The 12,918-nt window shown below is 42.3% G+C and overlaps 1 protein-coding gene across 1 annotated transcript in view; it reads left to right on the top strand.

Annotated features, from left to right (window-relative positions):
* LOC146009234 (alpha-2-macroglobulin-like) overlaps positions 1-12,918 on the top strand; it is a 213,705-nt gene that overhangs the window by 155,029 nt on the left and 45,758 nt on the right. The gene's annotated exons all lie outside the window — the stretch shown is intronic.

Here is a 12,918-nt window from a genome sequence, read left to right as displayed (position 1 = left end):
GCCAGCTCCCCACTGCTTGTGGGTGCAGCGGGGAGCTGGCAGGGGGGTCCGTGCGGCGCAGGGGTACCTGTGTTCAGGGAGAGCCTGGAGGTCCCTGCGGCGCTGAGTATGACGATGTCCGGGTCCCTGCAGTGAAGTGGAAACAACGCGCTACCGCCATGCGGCTGCGCGGGAAGCGCTTGTGACTTTGAAAACACTGGGCGCATGCTGATTGTCTGAATCTCAGCCAATCAGTGTGCAGCCAGTGTTTTCAAAGTTAGAAGCCCTTCCCGCGCCACCGGGCGGCGGAGATAGCGCATTATTTCCACTTCACTGCAGGGACCCAGGCAACATCATATTCAGCGCCGCAGGGACCTCCAGGCTCTCCCTGTCCACAGGTACCCCCGCGCCGCATGGACCCCCCTGCCAGCTCCCGGGGGGGTCTTTTCTTTTAACAGGGGGCGGCGGCGAAATTGTCCCAGGGGGGGCTGCAAAATTGTCCCGGCGGGGGGAGCAAAAGTTTTTGTTACGCCACTGATACTGACCTGAGAAAGAGCAGTGCTGGGGGCTGGGGAGATCCGATGGCTTGCTGCTACTCACCTTATGGTATGTGTGGACTTCAAATGGTAGATGGGCCTACCCTACTCACTATCAGTGTGAAGAAGGTAAGACACATAAAGGTTTCTTTAACATACAGGGATATTCCAAGGATAGATTAGCATACCCTCCTCACAGTATTGTGGATGGCTCCACACAAATAAGGGTTTCTTTAGTGGGTACATCCTTGTGAATACTTTTAACAGTACTTTCCTCTGGGGCTCCCGAACAGCTCAAACACAAATAACATAATTACAAAAATAGACAGTCTGTGATGAAAAGCTGCATGATAAAAAAAATAGCAAAATAGCAAAAGATTCCTTTTATATATATATATATATATATATATATATATACAGAGAGAATTTCTGCTGGCACTCCAGGGATTTTTGAATAAGGTATAGGGTGGTTAAATAAATAACACCAACACTGGGAAGTGTGACGACGTTTCGGGCTGTGTGCCCTTTATCAAGACATGGTGTGAAAGAAATACAGTACTTACATTTATAGTGGATTCAAACAATGCAGCAATTCGTGTGCACCCATCACCTGCCCCTCAGTCGGCGTGGTGCTGATGACGTCAGACTCACTGGTAGTCAGCAGACCCGTGCTGTCAAGGGGTGTGCGCCAAACGTGTTCGGAGGTTACCATGGTAACCACAATAAATGTGGGGTTCAAAGTAGCGGCTTTGGTGGCTATTGCACAAGTGGTGTGTCGAAATAAATAAAGTGGGGATGCTCATGGTCCAGGCCGGCTGTGGGAAGATGATGCGTAGCACTGTAAAGAAACAGATGTAATGGTTAAAGACAAAAAACGGCACGTACGTGAACAACTGCATATGAGATTAGAAAACATCTAAAGCACTGTTGTCGTAACTGATACAAACTGTGTGTTCATAACAGACCAAGCGGATTTTTAGATCACGGCATAATAGTCAATAAATGCAATAAAATTCGCAACAATAAATCTGTCCAATTTATCTGTCCAATTTTTGGATATCAGATTATCCAACAATTTGGGCGAAATCATCCTAAGGAAGCAAGAAAAATGGCCATAAACAATATATGGAATGTGTTGGGGAAAGATCACAATTTGATCATTGGCAATAAGAATAATCAAGTTCGCAGCAATAAATCTGTCCAATTTATCTGTCCAATTTTATGGATATCACAATGTCCAACAATTTGGGCGAAATCATCCTGAAGAAACAAAAGAATGACCATAAACAATATATCTGATGTGTGGGGGAAAGTTCAATCATTCCTTAATGTCATTAATGCGTATCCATGGGGGCATCCAGTTGACGCCACTTTTTTGATCTGATCATAGGAAACAAGACATTGGTTGCAGTTCATTTAGTCCGTTCGGCTGTACAGTCTCCAATTTGTGAATCCATCTGGCTTCACACTTGAGGAGGGCTTTCCCCCTGTCGCCACCTCTGACGTTTGGGGGGATCCAATCTATCATTTTGTATCTCATGTTAGGGATAGTATGTTTCAGTTCCTTCCAATGCCTAGCAACAGGCTGGTCAGTCCCTTTGTTGTTTAAAGCTGCTTTGATACTTGATTTGTGTAGCGCAATGCGCTCCTTGAATTGTCTTATAGTTTTCCCCACGTAGAGGTATCCACATGGGCATTTTATGTAATATACAACGTATTGACTACTACAGGTCAATGGGTGTTTTATAAACAGCTTTTCTCCTGTGCGTGGGTGGTAGAACTGATCACCTATTTCTAGGTTGCTACAGGTTACACATTTGAGGCATCTGTAGTTGCCGTTTTTGCGCTGTAGAAAGGTTGTGGAGACTTTGTCCTTACATTTGGACACATCGTTGTGGACTACAAGGTCTTTAATGTTTTTGCTGCGTTTGTACGCTGGCATGATTTTATAATTGTTAAGAGACGGGAGATGTTTGTCTGTGTTGACTATGGGCCATATTCTTCTGGCCTCTGTCATTAGTTTGTTGCTGTTAGTGGTGAAACACTGTGTCCAAATTACGTTTTTCTTCTGAGAGGTGTTGATGGTGGTACGTAGTAAGGTGTTTCTATCCATAGATAACACTTTCTCTTTGGTCTTGAGTAGTAGTTTCAGAGGATACCCCCTGACTCTAAACTTTTGTATCATGTCAGACATCTCCTTATCTGCATCATTTTTGGAGGAGCAGATGCGCAGTGCCCTCAAGAACTGTGAGTATGGCAGTGCCCACTTAGCAGGGGAAGGATGGAAGCTACTGCCATGAAGCAGAGTGTTCCTGTCCGTAGCTTTGTGGTACACTTTGGTGGTGAGGGGGTTGTTAACTGTTTGCATGATGGTAACGTCCAGAAAATTTACTTCACTGTAGCTCGAATGACTGGTGAACTTGATGTCTGGATCTTTTTGATTGATGTCTTCCATTAATTCTATAAACGATTCCTGTGTATCTTCATATATTAACAGAATATCGTCTATATAACGATAGTAGGCTTTGATTTTATTTGCAATGCGGTTGTCAGAGAAGAAGAGGTCATGCTCAACATCGTGCATGAATATATTAGCGACACTCGGCGCCACGCAAGACCCCATTGCGACTCCCGATTGTTGAATATAGAACTTGTTATCGAACAAGAAATAGTTGTTAGTTAAGGTCATGTCCAGTAGTTCAATAAAGAAGTTGCTATCCGGACCTTGGTAGATTCCACTGCTGTTTACCGCTCTTCTGACTGATTCCAAGCCCCTGGTATGAGGAATGTTGGTATACAGAGATATTACATCGATGGTGCACAGTAGATATGTGGTCGATGATGGAGGGATGTCTTGCAGATGTAGTAGTAGCGTATTCGTATCCTTTAAATATGTTGTTTGCTTTTGTACGATTGGCTGCAAGAAAAGGTCCAAGAATTGTGCGGTAGTATAAAAAATGGAATCTCTGGCTGATATTATCGGCCTGCCTGGTGGGTTCGTAGCATTCTTGTGCAATTTGGGTAATGTGTAGATTAGTGGCGTTTTAGGGTAATCGTTGGTAAGCGCCGTTTTGATGCTGTTGGGTATGATGTTTGAAGATACCGCGTCTGTTAGGAAGACATCGAGTTTTTTCTTGAACAGTATGGTAGGGTCAGTATCTAGTTGGCGGTAGGTCTGGGTGTCTGATAGTTGTCGGTAGATTTCATTCTTGTATGCCGACATATCCTGTATGACAATTCCTCCGCCTTTGTCAGCGGAGCGAATTGTAATATCTGTGTAGCTACTCAAATCTTTGAGAGCTTTTCTTTCGATTAAGGATAAATTTCTGTGTACCTTGGAGGGTGCCGCATGCATGGATTTGATTTTTTGTTGCATGTATCCAGTAAAGTTTTTGATGGCGAGGTTGGTAGAGATGGGGTCAAAGGTGCCTTTTTTATGTAGACTAGTGCTGGGGGGAGCCGTTTCTGTGTTCGTGCCAAAGTATTCCTTGAGCCTGAGACGTCTGCTGAATTTGTATAGGTCTACCTGATCTTCAAAGAGATCCGGGGTATGGGTCGGGACAAATGTTAAGCCTTTATTTAGGACAGACAGTTCTGCTTCAGTGAAGGTTCTATTAGATAAATTGAAGATTATGTTCTCTTCCCTGATTTTTTTCTTGTAGATCCTGAAGTTTTGCCCACCTCTGCGGGTGGATCCACTTCTATGGGGCCTCTTTTTGCCCTGGTTGTCACTCCCGAAGGAGGTTTTTTTGTATGGGTAGCCTTGGAGTTTTTTGAACGATCTGTGTCGCTGGATGATCTGTCACTTGAGTTATCTGTATCAAATTTAGGTTTGTAGTGGCGTCTAGGGAATCTTTTCCTTTCTTGTGATTGCCCACGTCCATAAACCCAGCTATAGACCTTGAACTCTGAGTAGTCTCTGTTAACTGTTTCCAGTTTGGTTTTCTTGAATTGGATAAGTTCTTGTCTATATTTGTTGATTTGTGTGTCCAGTTGTAGCATCCAATCTTGGCTTTTGTCGGCTGTAATAGTGGGTAGATAGTTATTTTCAAAGCTTTGTATTTTTTCTTTGACCAGCATAAGTTCTCTTTTGGATTCCTCTATAACGAGGAGGATAAGGTCGTGGGAACATTTGTTAAGCACCGATGTCCATCTTTTGCAAAATTCAGGGTTGTTTCTGCCAATTGTGGGCACGTTTTTTATGCGGAATCCTCTCGGGATTTTTTTCTCTCGGAAGTAATCCGAGAGAGTGACTCCGTGCAGAAAAAAGTCAATTTCACGCTTCTTGAGACGAGTTAATAGGGTAATTAGGTGTTCCGTTGGGGGTAGATCGTCTTTGTCTGTAAATCTTTCCTTGAAGAGTATGTTGTCGGCATCTGAGTCCGAAAGTATCAGAGTGGCACCCACTGATAGGGTGATATCCTTGAAGCCGGGGATGGTTGCATCTTTGGACATATCCTGAGCAGCCACTGCGAGTGATGTGCTCCAAACGTGATGGTAGTGTGGACAAACAACAGAAAAGTGCTGCCTTGAGTATTTTATGGGGGAGCTGTGCCTCGGTTTCCTGAGTCCAGTGATCTGGATGCAACGGAAAATACAGTAGAGTTTGAGTCCTGGCACTTGCTGTAGGTCCACAGCGACCCGGGTGCCTTGCAACCCTCAGATGAGGGAGAATATACAGAGAGAATTTCTGCTGGCACTCCAGGGATTTTTGAATAAGGTATAGGGTGGTTAAATAAATAACACCAACACTGGGAAGTGTGACGACGTTTCGGGCTGTGTGCCCTTTATCAAGACATGGTGTGAAAGAAATACAGTACTTACATTTATAGTGGATTCAAACAATGCAGCAATTCGTGTGCACCCATCACCTGCCCCTCAGTCGGCGTGGTGCTGATGACGTCAGACTCACTGGTAGTCAGCAGACCCGTGCTGTCAAGGGGTGTGCGCCAAACGTGTTCGGAGGTTACCATGGTAACCACAATAAATGTGGGGTTCAAAGTAGCGGCTTTGGTGGCTATTGCACAAGTGGTGTGTCGAAATAAATAAAGTGGGGATGCTCATGGTCCAGGCCGGCTGTGGGAAGATGATGCGTAGCACTGTAAAGAAACAGATGTAATGGTTAAAGACAAAAAACGGCACGTACGTGAACAACTGCATATGAGATTAGAAAACATCTAAAGCACTGTTGTCGTAACTGATACAAACTGTGTGTTCATAACAGACCAAGCGGATTTTTAGATCACGGCATAATAGTCAATAAATGCAATAAAATTCGCAACAATAAATCTGTCCAATTTATCTGTCCAATTTTTGGATATCAGATTATCCAACAATTTGGGCGAAATCATCCTAAGGAAGCAAGAAAAATGGCCATAAACAATATATGGAATGTGTTGGGGAAAGATCACAATTTGATCATTGGCAATAAGAATAATCAAGTTCGCAGCAATAAATCTGTCCAATTTATCTGTCCAATTTTATGGATATCACAATGTCCAACAATTTGGGCGAAATCATCCTGAAGAAACAAAAGAATGACCATAAACAATATATCTGATGTGTGGGGGAAAGTTCAATCATTCCTTAATGTCATTAATGCGTATCCATGGGGGCATCCAGTTGACGCCACTTTTTTGATCTGATCATAGGAAACAAGACATTGGTTGCAGTTCATTTAGTCCGTTCGGCTGTACAGTCTCCAATTTGTGAATCCATCTGGCTTCACACTTGAGGAGGGCTTTCCCCCTGTCGCCACCTCTGACGTTTGGGGGGATCCAATCTATCATTTTGTATCTCATGTTAGGGATAGTATGTTTCAGTTCCTTCCAATGCCTAGCAACAGGCTGGTCAGTCCCTTTGTTGTTTAAAGCTGCTTTGATACTTGATTTGTGTAGCGCAATGCGCTCCTTGAATTGTCTTATAGTTTTCCCCACGTAGAGGTATCCACATGGGCATTTTATGTAATATACAACGTATTGACTACTACAGGTCAATGGGTGTTTTATAAACAGCTTTTCTCCTGTGCGTGGGTGGTAGAACTGATCACCTATTTCTAGGTTGCTACAGGTTACACATTTGAGGCATCTGTAGTTGCCGTTTTTGCGCTGTAGAAAGGTTGTGGAGACTTTGTCCTTACATTTGGACACATCGTTGTGGACTACAAGGTCTTTAATGTTTTTGCTGCGTTTGTACGCTGGCATGATTTTATAATTGTTAAGAGACGGGAGATGTTTGTCTGTGTTGACTATGGGCCATATTCTTCTGGCCTCTGTCATTAGTTTGTTGCTGTTAGTGGTGAAACACTGTGTCCAAATTACGTTTTTCTTCTGAGAGGTGTTGATGGTGGTACGTAGTAAGGTGTTTCTATCCATAGATAACACTTTCTCTTTGGTCTTGAGTAGTAGTTTCAGAGGATACCCCCTGACTCTAAACTTTTGTATCATGTCAGACATCTCCTTATCTGCATCATTTTTGGAGGAGCAGATGCGCAGTGCCCTCAAGAACTGTGAGTATGGCAGTGCCCACTTAGCAGGGGAAGGATGGAAGCTACTGCCATGAAGCAGAGTGTTCCTGTCCGTAGCTTTGTGGTACACTTTGGTGGTGAGGGGGTTGTTAACTGTTTGCATGATGGTAACGTCCAGAAAATTTACTTCACTGTAGCTCGAATGACTGGTGAACTTGATGTCTGGATCTTTTTGATTGATGTCTTCCATTAATTCTATAAACGATTCCTGTGTATCTTCATATATTAACAGAATATCGTCTATATAACGATAGTAGGCTTTGATTTTATTTGCAATGCGGTTGTCAGAGAAGAAGAGGTCATGCTCAACATCGTGCATGAATATATTAGCGACACTCGGCGCCACGCAAGACCCCATTGCGACTCCCGATTGTTGAATATAGAACTTGTTATCGAACAAGAAATAGTTGTTAGTTAAGGTCATGTCCAGTAGTTCAATAAAGAAGTTGCTATCCGGACCTTGGTAGATTCCACTGCTGTTTACCGCTCTTCTGACTGATTCCAAGCCCCTGGTATGAGGAATGTTGGTATACAGAGATATTACATCGATGGTGCACAGTAGATATGTGGTCGATGATGGAGGGATGTCTTGCAGATGTAGTAGTAGCGTATTCGTATCCTTTAAATATGTTGTTTGCTTTTGTACGATTGGCTGCAAGAAAAGGTCCAAGAATTGTGCGGTAGTATAAAAAATGGAATCTCTGGCTGATATTATCGGCCTGCCTGGTGGGTTCGTAGCATTCTTGTGCAATTTGGGTAATGTGTAGATTAGTGGCGTTTTAGGGTAATCGTTGGTAAGCGCCGTTTTGATGCTGTTGGGTATGATGTTTGAAGATACCGCGTCTGTTAGGAAGACATCGAGTTTTTTCTTGAACAGTATGGTAGGGTCAGTATCTAGTTGGCGGTAGGTCTGGGTGTCTGATAGTTGTCGGTAGATTTTATTCTTGTATGCCGACATATCCTGTATGACAATTCCTCCGCCTTTGTCAGCGGAGCGAATTGTAATATCTGTGTAGCTACTCAAATCTTTGAGAGCTTTTCTTTCGATTAAGGATAAATTTCTGTGTACCTTGGAGGGTGCCGCATGCATGGATTTGATTTTTTGTTGCATGTATCCAGTAAAGTTTTTGATGGCGAGGTTGGTAGAGATGGGGTCAAAGGTGCCTTTTTTATGTAGACTAGTGCTGGGGGGAGCCGTTTCTGTGTTCGTGCCAAAGTATTCCTTGAGCCTGAGGCGTCTGCTGAATTTGTATAGGTCTACCTGATCTTCAAAGAGATCCGGGGTATGGGTCGGGACAAATGTTAAGCCTTTATTTAGGACAGACAGTTCTGCTTCAGTGAAGGTTCTATTAGATAAATTGAAGATTATGTTCTCTTTCCTGATTTTTTTCTTGTAGATCCTGAAGTTTTGCCCACCTCTGCGGGTGGATCCACTTCTATGGGGCCTCTTTTTGCCCTGGTTGTCACTCCCGAAGGAGGTTTTTTTGTATGGGTAGCCTTGGAGTTTTTTGAACGATCTGTGTCGCTGGATGATCTGTCACTTGAGTTATCTGTATCAAATTTAGGTTTGTAGTGGCGTCTAGGGAATCTTTTCCTTTCTTGTGATTGCCCACGTCCATAAACCCAGCTATAGACCTTGAACTCTGAGTAGTCTCTGTTAACTGTTTCCAGTTTGGTTTTCTTGAATTGGATAAGTTCTTGTCTATATTTGTTGATTTGTGTGTCCAGTTGTAGCATCCAATCTTGGCTTTTGTCGGCTGTAATAGTGGGTAGATAGTTATTTGTTATTGTTATTTTATATATATATATATATAGAATATTTGTAAGGAGGGCACTCACCAATTCGCAGTTAAAACTTCATATTTATTCAAACCTTTAAAATATTGCAGAGGGGAGGCACTCCGATGTACGCCTTTCTGTTAGCTGTATTAACAGCAAAAAACTGCTGATGATTCTGGTGCCCTCCAATCTGCAGGGGATGCTGCTGTATGTAGACGGCTTGGGGGGATGGCGGCACTCGGCAATGAAACAGACTCCACACGGGTTTAAACCAGTGTGGAGTCTGTTTCATTGCCGAGTGCCGCCATCCCCCCAAGCCGTCATATATATAAATATATCCACAATAGTGTTATACAATATGGCACCCTTCTACTGATAGAACTTTCTAATTGAAAAAAAAATGAAAAAAGTATTTCCCTAATTTATTATAGACAAAAGCGCTTACTTATAAGTAATAAAACATTTATTAAAATACAAAACAATAATTGTACTGTAGATAATTTTTTTACAATAGCTCATTGTAGACAGAATGATATGTCACAGAAGAAACATGTACACTATAATATATATATATATATATATATATATATATATATATATATATATATATATATATATATATATATAGCAAATGGGGGAACCCTTTCTGCGCTCGAGAAAGTGGCAGCAGCACCTCTGGGGGGTCCTCTGTTAGACAAGACCCAGAATAGAAATGGAAGGAAAGGGGGTTTTCCAGAGGGCGCTAGCCAATATTAGACAGAAAAATACCGGTTTTTACCGTTTATTATAAAAATGAACAAAATCCCTTAATAGGGTATCACAAATTCATAAAGATCATATACATAATAAACAATGATAAAATACTGCTTGATACAAAAAATGATATCTGACGTTTACAATTTCACATGAAGTGATGTTCAAATCTGTGGAGAATAGCCCAACGCGTTTCGTCAGAACCTGACTTCATCAGGGGCAGATAACATAGCCAGCAGACACTATAAGAGTTCTATACCGATAAAGTTTGAAGGTATAATTTCATATAATGGTCCGTTGAAATTTCAATACTCGGAAAGACAGATGTAAATTATAACGTATCACAGCAAGCAATTAAAAGAATATTCTCAGCAGGCAGTTCAACTGATAGGTCTCACAACTGGTAAATCAGGTAATTTTGGATCTGATCAGAGTATAGAGAGCCACGGGGAGTAGCTAATAGTAGCGTTGCACCAGGGTGGATATTTGCTTAGTGCTACTAGCATATATAGCAGCAGATGAGCCCAAAGAATTTTCACAACAAAAGAAATTCAAATGGTGTCTTTCAGTACTGGTGAATATTAGACCAGTGCATAAAAATCCACAGGAAGTAGCCAGCATCAGGGTTCAGCATCAGCAAATATCCACCCTGGTGCAACGCTACTATTAGCTACTCCCCGTGGCTCTCTATACTCTGATCAGATCCAAAATTACCTGATTTACCAGTTGTGAGACCTATCAGTTGAACTGCCTGCTGAGAATATTCTTTTAATTGCTTGCTGTGATACGTTATAATTTACATCTGTCTTTCCGAGTATTGAAATTTCAACGGACCATTATATGAAATTATACCTTCAAACTTTATCGGTATAGAACTCTTATAGTGTCTGCCGGCTATGTTATCTGCCCCTGATGAAGTCAGGTTCTGACGAAACGCGTTGGGATATTCTCCACAGATTTGAACATCACTTCATGTGAAATTGTAAACGTCAGATATCATTTTTTGTATCAAGCAGTATTTTATCATTGTTTATTATGTATATGATCTTTATGCATTTGTGATACCCTATTAAGGGATTTTGTTCATTTTTATAATAAACGGTAAAAACCGGTATTTTTCTGTCTAATATTGGCTAGCGCCCTCTGGAAAACCCCCTTTCCTTCCATATATATATATATATATATATATAAATGACAATTGTATCCGGCACTCCCTGTTGCTGATGGGTGAAGCTGCCCTGGTGCCCTCCTATGAGCAGGATATCTCCTGCCCTGGAATATGGGAAGCAGAGACGGGCGGCACTCAGGTAAAGGTGAACAAAAACCAAGAGGGTTTATTGGTGCATACAGGCAACGTTTCGGGGCTGCGCCCCTTTCTCAAGCCAAGTCTTGTTGTCGTTTGGCTTGAGAAAGGGGCGCAGCCCCGAAACGTTGCCTGTATGCACCAATAAACCCTCTTGGTTTTTGTTCACCTTTACCTGAGTGCCGCCCGTCTCTGCTTCCTATATATATATATATATATGACAGACTTTCTGCGGGGCCGGGCACTCCTCCTAGAAGCGTAGTACTTCGTTGTGTGCCTTCAACAGAGCAATTATAGACTTGTAGAATGAAGCGGCACTCCAACCAATGTGAACAGTGAAAAAAAGGCTCCTTTATTAGCAACGTTTCAATACGGGTGTATTATCTTCAGGCTCAAAAATACAAGTGATACAAACAGCATTTATAGCGTGCAGGTGTAGTGTGCGTCAGCAGGGTGGTCATGTGTACCGCCCACTAGCGCATCAACGTGTTACTGAGACCCACCCCCCGGAGACAGACCAATACAGGAACGCTCCTGGGGCAAGCCCCCTTATCCAACCATATACATAGAAAACAAATGACAAAATATAACGTACTGATACGTTGTACAAAGCATACTTATACAAATACAGTGTATTATTTATAAAAAACATCCCAAAAAAATAAGATATCAAAAAAAAAAAAAACATAGCGAATAACATACAGTACAATCATAAACCGATATGAATCCCGTGCATTGGTACTGCAATATGGCCGACCATGTATTTATGATAATATTCAACATTTAGATCGATCTCCTAATTGATTAAACAAACATTATGAGTGATTATAAGAGAACTTTGATGCCTGAATACTCATTCAGGCCACGCGGGGAGGTCGTACCTAATTTGACTATCCATCGGGCTTCACATTTCAACAATAGTTACCCTCGGTTGCCACCCCTGGGGGACAAAGGGATATGGTCAATCATCCTATATTTCAAGGATGACAAGTTGTGATTGAATTCCAAGAAGTGTCGTGCGACAGGTTGGTCGCTCTTTTTCTTGAGAAGTGCATTTCTTATGGAGGACCTGTGGGCTGCCATACGTTCCTGAAAGGGAAGTTCTGTTTTCCCTATGTATGACAGCCCACAGTGACAAATAATTTGGTAAACAGTATGTGATGTATTGCATGTCAGCAAATGTCTAATGGGAATGGATTTACCCGTGCGGGGTGATTAAACGTGGCCCCCAGAATCAAGAAGGAACAAGTGGTGCACATACATCTTACACACCCCACCCGGGTAAGTTGTTTGTTAGTATTGCTGCTTGATGCGTCTGACAACCAAAATGTCTCTAAGATTTTTAGAGCGTTTGAAGCTGGGTAAGATGGAGGTACGTGCCAGTCCAAGTTGGGTATCAGCCTGTATTAACGGCCAATGATGTTTTACAATCTGGGTGGTGTCAGGGCTATGGTGGTTGTACGTGGTTACCCACGGCAACCTGTTCTCCATGTTCTTTTCTGTGGGTACAGGATTTAACAGGTTATTTCTATACAACAACATAACTCTCTCTTTTGTTGCCCTCAATTCCGAGAGTGGATACCTCCGATGGACAAAACGCTCAATCATCTGGTCCATCTGGGCATTCGCCACTGTTAGGTCGGACACTATTCTTTTAATCCTCAATAGTTGGGAGTATGGCAGACCTCTAACAGTTGGTCTAGGGTGGCAACTATTATAGGCCAACAGATTATTTCTATCCGTTGGCTTAGAATAGAGCCTGGTATGTATAACGCCCTCTTGTATCTGTAATAGGACATCCAAAAAGTGTTTCACTCTTACTATGTGTGTAGGTGAATTTGATGGTACTGTCAGTAAGATTATGGTTGTCAATAATGTTACTCAAGTCTGCAGGGGGACCCTCCCAAAAAAATCAACAAATCGTCGATATAACGGTTATACTGTATGATCCTACCTGCAGTCTCTGGGTTATTGAAGAATAGAGCTTGTTCGAATTCGAACATAAAGATATTGGCATATGAGGGGGCCACTGCCGCCCCCAT

Source organism: Crinia signifera, chromosome 6, assembly GCF_055691185.1.
Source record: "Crinia signifera chromosome 6, ASM5569118v1, whole genome shotgun sequence".
In the NCBI taxonomy this organism is placed as follows: Eukaryota; Metazoa; Chordata; class Amphibia; order Anura; family Myobatrachidae; genus Crinia; species Crinia signifera.
This window is presented reverse-complemented; position numbering and strand designations above follow the sequence as displayed.